Source organism: Monodelphis domestica, chromosome X (genome assembly GCF_027887165.1).
Source record: "Monodelphis domestica isolate mMonDom1 chromosome X, mMonDom1.pri, whole genome shotgun sequence".
NCBI classification, from domain to species: Eukaryota; Metazoa; Chordata; class Mammalia; order Didelphimorphia; family Didelphidae; genus Monodelphis; species Monodelphis domestica.
In genome coordinates, this window is record NC_077235.1 from 85,305,864 (window position 1) to 85,313,799 (window position 7,936).

Sequence of the window (7,936 nt, forward strand, 5' to 3'; positions counted from 1 at the left end):
TAAAATTCTAATTAAGTACCCTATTGCAACCCCCCAAACAAATATTAAGAATGCTTGCATGATCATTGCAGCTTCAAAACAATTTTAAAAGTCAAACTCAAAGTCTCAAAATTTAAATTAACTTCAAAAATTCTCAGAATTAAAGTATTTCTAACTTCCCATAAATTCAAACATTAAAAACTTGTTTTCATTCACCTTTAACTACTTATTTAACAACTATAGCTATGCTCAAATGGCTTAGACTTTTTACTCCCTTTAAGCCCTTTAGCTTTTGTATGAAAGAAATAATGTTGCAACTGAGTCACAACCAAAGTAAAAAGTCTGCAGATAAAAATATTGTGGAAATAATTCTCTTGTGGCAGTATCACAGGATCTCCTGATTTCACTGAATTCTAGCCTTACTAAATGGGTCTCGGGCACAATTTTCAAATTCCCAAGTATCTCTTCATGGTCAATGAGGACCACATTTGCCACTGAATTTAGGCTTAGTCTAAAGGTGATTTCATTAGTCCTAGGCACAAAAAGGCACCAACTTTGGGGTCCCCCAGATTACAAGTTGTCAGGGTCCACTGTGAGCGTTCTACACAGGATACCCCTTAGGAGATTGCTTATTGGAAAAAGAGCAAATTCTTTTTTGATCTGGAAGTCATAGGAACGGCTAAGCTCCCTGTCTTATCTGGGATGACAAGGGGTGAAATGAAATTACTGGGAATCAAGATGATTTGTTTTAGCCAAAATTTGGAAGTTTTTCATCTCAGTTTGTCTGTAGGGGGTTTGAAATTGATTGTGCACACTAGATTTTTTAATACAGAATTTCATAGGGAAAACCAAATGTATAAAAGAAGAAGGATGACAACTGGAAAAAGTTTTCCTCAATTTCTCCTTTCTTTTCACCTTAGAGAAACTAAGAATAGCCACCGAACTATGAGTCATGGCTGCTGCTTCTTAAAGGGCCCACTTGTATAAATGTCTTATCTTTACTGTGCTATTTGGGCTCTGTGCCAACCCACAATTAGCAGGTGTTTTGCCCAGGAGTTTTCTTTTGGCAGGATCCAACCAATAGAAACAGGCTCTAAAAAGTGAAACTTTCAAAAGGAAATCTAAAAAACTGTCCAGTCTCTCCTTTCTCTTTCTTTATACCTCCAACAAAGGCCATGCCGGAGGTCACTGAGAGCAAAAGCAGATAAAGAAATTAATTAGAGACTTAATTTTGACAAAGAAACAAAGTTTTCTACTGAAAATGCCCATTTAGATTTGGAGGCATTTAGAAAGTATTTAGGGAACACCGGCAAGTTTTTAAAGTTAAAGGAAAACAAAAATGGACAGGTCAGTTACTTCATAGAAGTAGAAACTTGGAAAGGACTAGAGACTTGTTTCAAAGCTGCGACTTGAATTTTAAGAACTGTTTTGCTAATTAAGAAATCTGCTCAATTAGAAATTCAGAGAAGTGTTAAGGAAAATAGTACAGAAGAAATTGGAGTAAAACTCCTGAGAATTTAAGTAATTGCACAAGTCAGAATTTAGAAAGAAGCATATTTGCTAAGCCCAAAGCAGCTTCATTTTTAAAGTTTATTTGTTTAATTAATTCAGAACATTTTTCCATGGTTACGTGATTCATGTTCTTTCCCCCACCCCACTCCCAGCTCACCGCAATTCCACTGGGTTTTACATGTTTCGCTGGTCAAGACCTAGTTCCATATTATTGCTAATTGCACCACTGTGATCCTTGGAGTCTACATCCTGTCATGTCCCCATCAACCCATGTGATCAAGCAGTTGGTTTTCTTCTGTGTTTCCGCTCCCACGGTTCTTCCTCTGAAGATGGATAGTGTTCTTTCTCCTAAGTCCCTCAGAAATGTCCTGGATCATTGTCAAAGCAGCTTTATTTAGTCAGTCTCTGAGTCTGAAGTTGTTGGACACAATTCTGAGGAACTGGTTTAATTTTAACATAGATTACACATTCTTTAAAAGATATACTTTTAAAAACCACACTTAAAGGGACTGACAAATTCATTACAGGAAGGAAGTGTGATTTTAAAATTATTATTATAAAAATTCTTAGACCCCTCTCATTCTCTAAAGAATCCAAATGAGTTAAATTGGAATTTATTTGCTCTTCCCTTGCTTACAGCTTTTTTTTAACTTTAAACATTATTTTATTTGGTCATTTCCAAACATTATTCATTGGAAACAAAGATCATTTTCTTTTCCTCCCCCCTCCCCCTCCCACAACCTCTCCCATAGACAGTGCACAATTCCACTGGGTATCACTTGTGTTCTTGGTTAGAACCCATTTCCATGTTGGTATTTGCATTAGAGTGTTCAACTGGAGTCTCTCCTCAGTCGTATCTCCTTCCCTCCTGTAGTCAAGCAGTTGCTTTTCATCGGTGTTTCTACTCCCTCAGTTTGTCCTCTGCTTGTGGATAGTGTTTTTTAGATCCCTGCAGATTGTTCAGGGACATTGCATTTAGACTAATGGAGAATTAGTAGCTTCGATTGTACCACAGTGTATCAGTCTCTGTGTACAATGCTTTCCTGGTTCTGCTCCTCTCGCTCTGCATCACTTCTTGGAGGTTGTTCCAGTCTCCATGGAACTCCTCCACTTTATTATTCCTTTTTGCACAATAGTATTCCATCACCAACATATACCACAATTTGTTCCATTGAGCCATTCCTCAATTGAAGGGCATCCCCTCGTTTTCCAATTTTTGGCCACCACAAAGAGTGCAGCTATGAATATTCTTGTACAAGTCTTTTTCCTTATTATCTCTTTGGGGTACAAACCCAGCAGTATAATGTCTGGATCAAAGGGCAGACAGTCTTTTAGTGCCCTTTGGGCATAGTTCCAAATTGCCCTCCAGAATGGTTGGATCAATTCACAACTCCACCAGCAATGAATTAATGTCCCTACTTTGCCACATCCCCTCCAGCATTCATTACTTTCCTTTGCTGTCATGTTAGCCAATCTGCTAGGTGTGAGGTGATACCTCAGGGTTGTTTTGATTTGCATCTCTCTGATTATCAGAGATATAGAACACTTTTTCATGTGCTTATTTTTTTTTAAATATATTTTATTTGATCATTTCCAAGCATTATTCGTTAAAGACATAGATCATTTTCTTTTCCTCCCCCCCACCCCCCATAGCCGACGCGTAAGTCCACTGGGCATTAGATGTTTTCTTGATTTGAACCCATTGCTTTGTTGATAGTATTTGCATTAGAGTGTTCATTTAAAGTCTATCCTCTGTCATGTCCCCTCAACCTCTGTATTCAGGCAGTTGCTTTTTCTCGGTGTTTCCACTCCCATAGTTTATCCTTTGCTTATGAATGGTGTTTTTTTTCTCCTGGATCCCTGAAAGTTGTTCAGGGACATTACACCGCCCCTAATGGAGAAGTCCATTACGTTCGATTATACCACAGTGTATTAGTCTCTGTGTACAATGTTCTCCTGGTTCTGCTCCTCTCGCTCTGCATCACTTCCTGGAGGTTGTTCCAGTCTCCATGGAACTTCTCCACTTTATTATTCCTTTGAGCACAATAGTATTCCATCACCAACATATACCACAGTTTGTTCAGCCATTCCCCAATTGATGGGCATCCCCTCGTTTTCCAGTTTTGGGCCACCACAAAGAGCGCAGCTATGAATATTTTTGTACAAGTCTTTGTGTCCATTATCTCTTTGGGGTACAGACCCAGCAGTGCTATGGCTGGGTCAAAGGGTAGATATTCTTTTGTCGCCCTTTGGGCATAGTTCCAAATTGCCCTCCAAAATGGTTGGATCAGTTCACAACTCCACCAGCAATGAATTAATGTCCCTACTTTGCCACATCCCCTCCAGCATTCATTACTTTCCTTTGCTGTTATGTTAGCCAATCTGCTAGGTGTGAGGTGATACCTCAGAGTTGTTTTGATTTGCATCTCTCTGATTATAAGAGATGTAGAACACTTCTTCATGTGCTTGTTAATAGTTTTGATTTCTTTATCTGAGAACTGCCTATCCATTTCCCTTGCCCATTTATCAATTGGAGAATGGCTTGATTTTTTGTACAATTGATTTAGCTCATTATAAATATGAGTAATTAAACCTTTGTCAGAGGTTTCTATGAAGATTTTTTCCCAATTTGTTGTTTCCCTTCTGATTTTAGTTATATTGGTTTTGTTTGTACAAAAGCTTTTTAGTTTGATGTAGTCAAAATTATTTATTTTACATTTTGTGATTCTTTCTATATCTTGCTTGGTTTTAAAGCCTTTCCCCTCCCAAAGGTCTGACATGTATACTATTCTGTGTTTACCCAATTTACTTATGGTTTCCTTCTTTATGTTTAAGTCACTCACCCATTTTGAATTTATCTTGGTGTAGGGTGTGAGGTGTTGATCTATTCCTAGTCTCTCCCACACTGTCTTCCAATTTTCCCAGCCGTTTTTATCGAATAGTGGATTTTTGTCCCAAAAGCTGGGATCTTTGGGTTTATCGTATACTGTCTTGCTGAGGTCGTTTTCCCCCAGTCTATTCCACTGATCTTCCTTTCTGTTTCTTAGCCAGTACCAAATTGTTTTGATGACTGCTGCTTTGTAATATAGTTTTAGGTCAGGGACTGCAAGGCCCCCATCATATGTGTTTTTTTTCATTAATTCCCTGGATATCCTTGATCTTTTGTTCTTCCAAATGAACTTTGTTATGGTTTTTTCTAAATCAGTGAAGAAGTATTTTGGTAGTTCAATGGGTATGGCACTAAATAGATAAATAAGTTTGGGTAGGATGGTCATTTTTATTATATTGGCTCGTCCTATCCATGAGCAGTTAATGTTTTTCCAATTGTTCAAGTCTAGTTTTAGTTGTGTGGTGAGTGTTTTGTAGTTGTGTTCATATAGTTCCTGTGTTTGTCTTGGGAGGTAGATTCCTAGGTATTTTATTTTGTCTACGGTGATTTTGAATGGGATTTCTCTTTCTAGTTCTTGCTGCTGAGCTGTGTTGGAGATATATAGAAAAGCTGATGATTTATGTGGGTTTATTTTGTATCCTGCAACTTTGCTAAAGTTGTTGATTATTTCAATTAGCTTTTTGGTTGAATCTCTAGGATTCTTTAAGTAGACCATCATGTCATCCGCAAAGAGTGATAACTTGGTCTCCTCCTTGCCTATTCTGATACCTTCAATTTCTTTATCTTCTCTAATTGCTACTGCTAGTGTTTCTAGTACAATGTCAAATAGTAGAGGTGATAATGGGCATCCTTGTTTCACTCCTGATCTTATTGGGAATGCATCTAGTTTATCCCCATTGCAGATGATATTAGCTGTTGGTTTTAGATATATACTGTTTATTATTTTTAGGAATGACCCTTCTATTCCTATGCTTTCTAGTGTTTTTAATAGGAATGGGTGTTGTATTTTATCAAAGGCTTTTTCTGCATCTATTGAGATAATCATGTGGTTCTTGCTAGTTTGCTTGTTGATGTGGTCAATTATGTGGATGGTTTTCCTAATGTTGAACCAGCCCTGCATCCCTGGTATGAATCCTACTTGATCATGGTGAATGATCCTTCTGATCACTTGCTGGAGTCTTTTTGCTAGTATCCTATTTAAAATTTTTGCATCTATATTCATTAGGGAGATTGGTCTATAGTTTTCTTTCTCTGTTTTTGACCTGCCTGGTTTTGGAATCAGTACCATGTTTGTGTCGTAAAAGGAGTTTGGTAGAACTCCCTCTTTGCTTATTATGTCAAATAGTTTGTATAGTATTGGGGTCAACTGTTCTCTGAATGTTTGATAGAATTCACAGGTGAATCCATCAGGCCCTGGGGATTTTTTCTTAGGAAGTTCTTTGATGGCTTGATGGATTTCAATTTCTGATATGGGATTATTTAAGAATTCTATTTCCTCTTCTGTTAGTCTAGGCAGTTTGTATTTTTGTATATATTCATCCATTTCTCCTAAATTGGTGTATTTATTGCCATATAATTGGGCAAAGTAATTTCTAATGATTGCCTTAATTTCCTCCTCATTGGAGGTGCTGTCCCCCTTTTCATCTTTAATGCTGTGAATTTGCTTTTCTTCCTTCCTTTTTTTAATTAGATTGACCAGTACTTTGTCTATTTTGTTTGTTTTTTCAAAGTACCAGCTTCTTGTCTTATTTATTAAATCAATAGTTCTATCACTTTCGATTTTATTAATTTCTCCCTTAATTTTTAGGATTTCTAATTTGGTTTTCTGCTGGGGGTTTTTAATTTGATCGCTTTCGAGTTTTTTCAATTGCATTTCCAATTGATTGATCTCTGCTCTCCCTTGTTTGTTAATATGAGCTTTCAGGGATATGAATTTGCCTCTGATTACCGCTTTGGCTGCATCCCAAAAGGTTTGAAAGGATGTTTCGCCATTGTCATTTTCCTTGATGAAATTATTAATTGTTTCTATGATTTCTTCTTTAGCTAAACGGTTTTGGAGTATCATATTGTTTAATTTCCAATTGGTTTTAGATTTGGTTTTCCATGTACCATTACTAATCATTATTTTTATTGCCTTGTGATCTGAGAAGGCTGCATTCATTATTTCTGCTTTTTTGCATTTGTGTGCTATGTTTCTGTGACCTAATGTATGGTCAATTTTTGTGAATGTGCCATGTGGTGCTGAGAAGAAGGTGTATTCCTTTTTATCCCTATTTATTTTTCTCCATATGTCTATTAATTCTAATTTTTCTAAGATTTCATTCACTTCTTTTACCTCTTTCTTATTTATTTTTTGATTTGATTTATCTAAATTTGATAATGGTTGGTTTAAGTCTCCCACTAGTATGGTTTTATTGTCTATTTCTTCCTTCAATTCTCCTAGTTTCTCCATTAGAAATTTGGGTGCTATATTATTTGGTGCATACATGTTGATTAATGATATTTCCTCATTGTCTAGAGTCCCTTTTAACAAAATATAATTACCTTCCCTATCCCTTTTGATCAGGTCTATTTTTGCATTGGCTTTATCAGATATCATGATTACCACTCCTGCCTTCTTTCTATCAGTTGAGGCCCAGAAGGTCTTACTCCATCCTTTAATTCTGACCTTGTGGGTGTCAACCCGCCTCATGTGTGTTTCTTGAAGACAACATATGGTAGGGTTTTGGATTCTAATCCATTCTGCTATTCGTCTACGTTTTATGGGTGAGTTCATCCCATTCACGTTCAAAGTTATGATTGTCATTTGTGGACTCCCTGGCATTTTGATTGCCTTCCCTAATTCTAACCTTTTCTTCTTCGGCTCTACCTTTTAGTCCAGTGATTTACTTTGAATCAGTCCCCCTTGTCCCCTCCCTTGATGTTTCCCTTTTTAGTCCCTCCCTTTTTGTTCCCTCCCCCTCCCCCCTCTCTTTCCCTCCCTTTTTGTTCTCCCTCTCCCCCTCCCCCCCTTGGTTTTCCCTTCTCCTTACCCTTGTTGGGTAAGATAGAATTCAAGATCCCAATGGATCTGGATGTTTTTCCCTCTCAGAGTTGATTTCCCTGAGATTGAGGTTTAAGTAAACCCCCCCCTCTCTTCCTCTCCTTCTTATAGGAGTTTTCTTCCCCTCCCCTTCCCCTGTGAATCTTTGTGTGAGAACCATTATTCTATTTGGTCTTTCTTTACCCCCTATTTATACATTACATTTTCCCCACATATTAGTATACATAGGTTGATATAAATGTAGTCCTTATAGAAGAGAGTTTGAGTAAAAGAAGAAGATAACATTTTCCCCTTTCCTTAATATTTACCTTTTCAGGTATTCCTTGCTCTTTGATTTTCGGTATCAAACTTTCCACAGAGCTCTGGTCTTTTCTTTGCAAAAAGTTGGAAGTCTTCTATTTTGTTGAATGCCCATACTTTCCCTTGGAAGTATATAGTCAGTTTTGCTGGGTAGCTGATTCTTGGTTGGAGACCCAGCTCTCTGGCCTTTCTGAAGATCATGTTCCATGCCT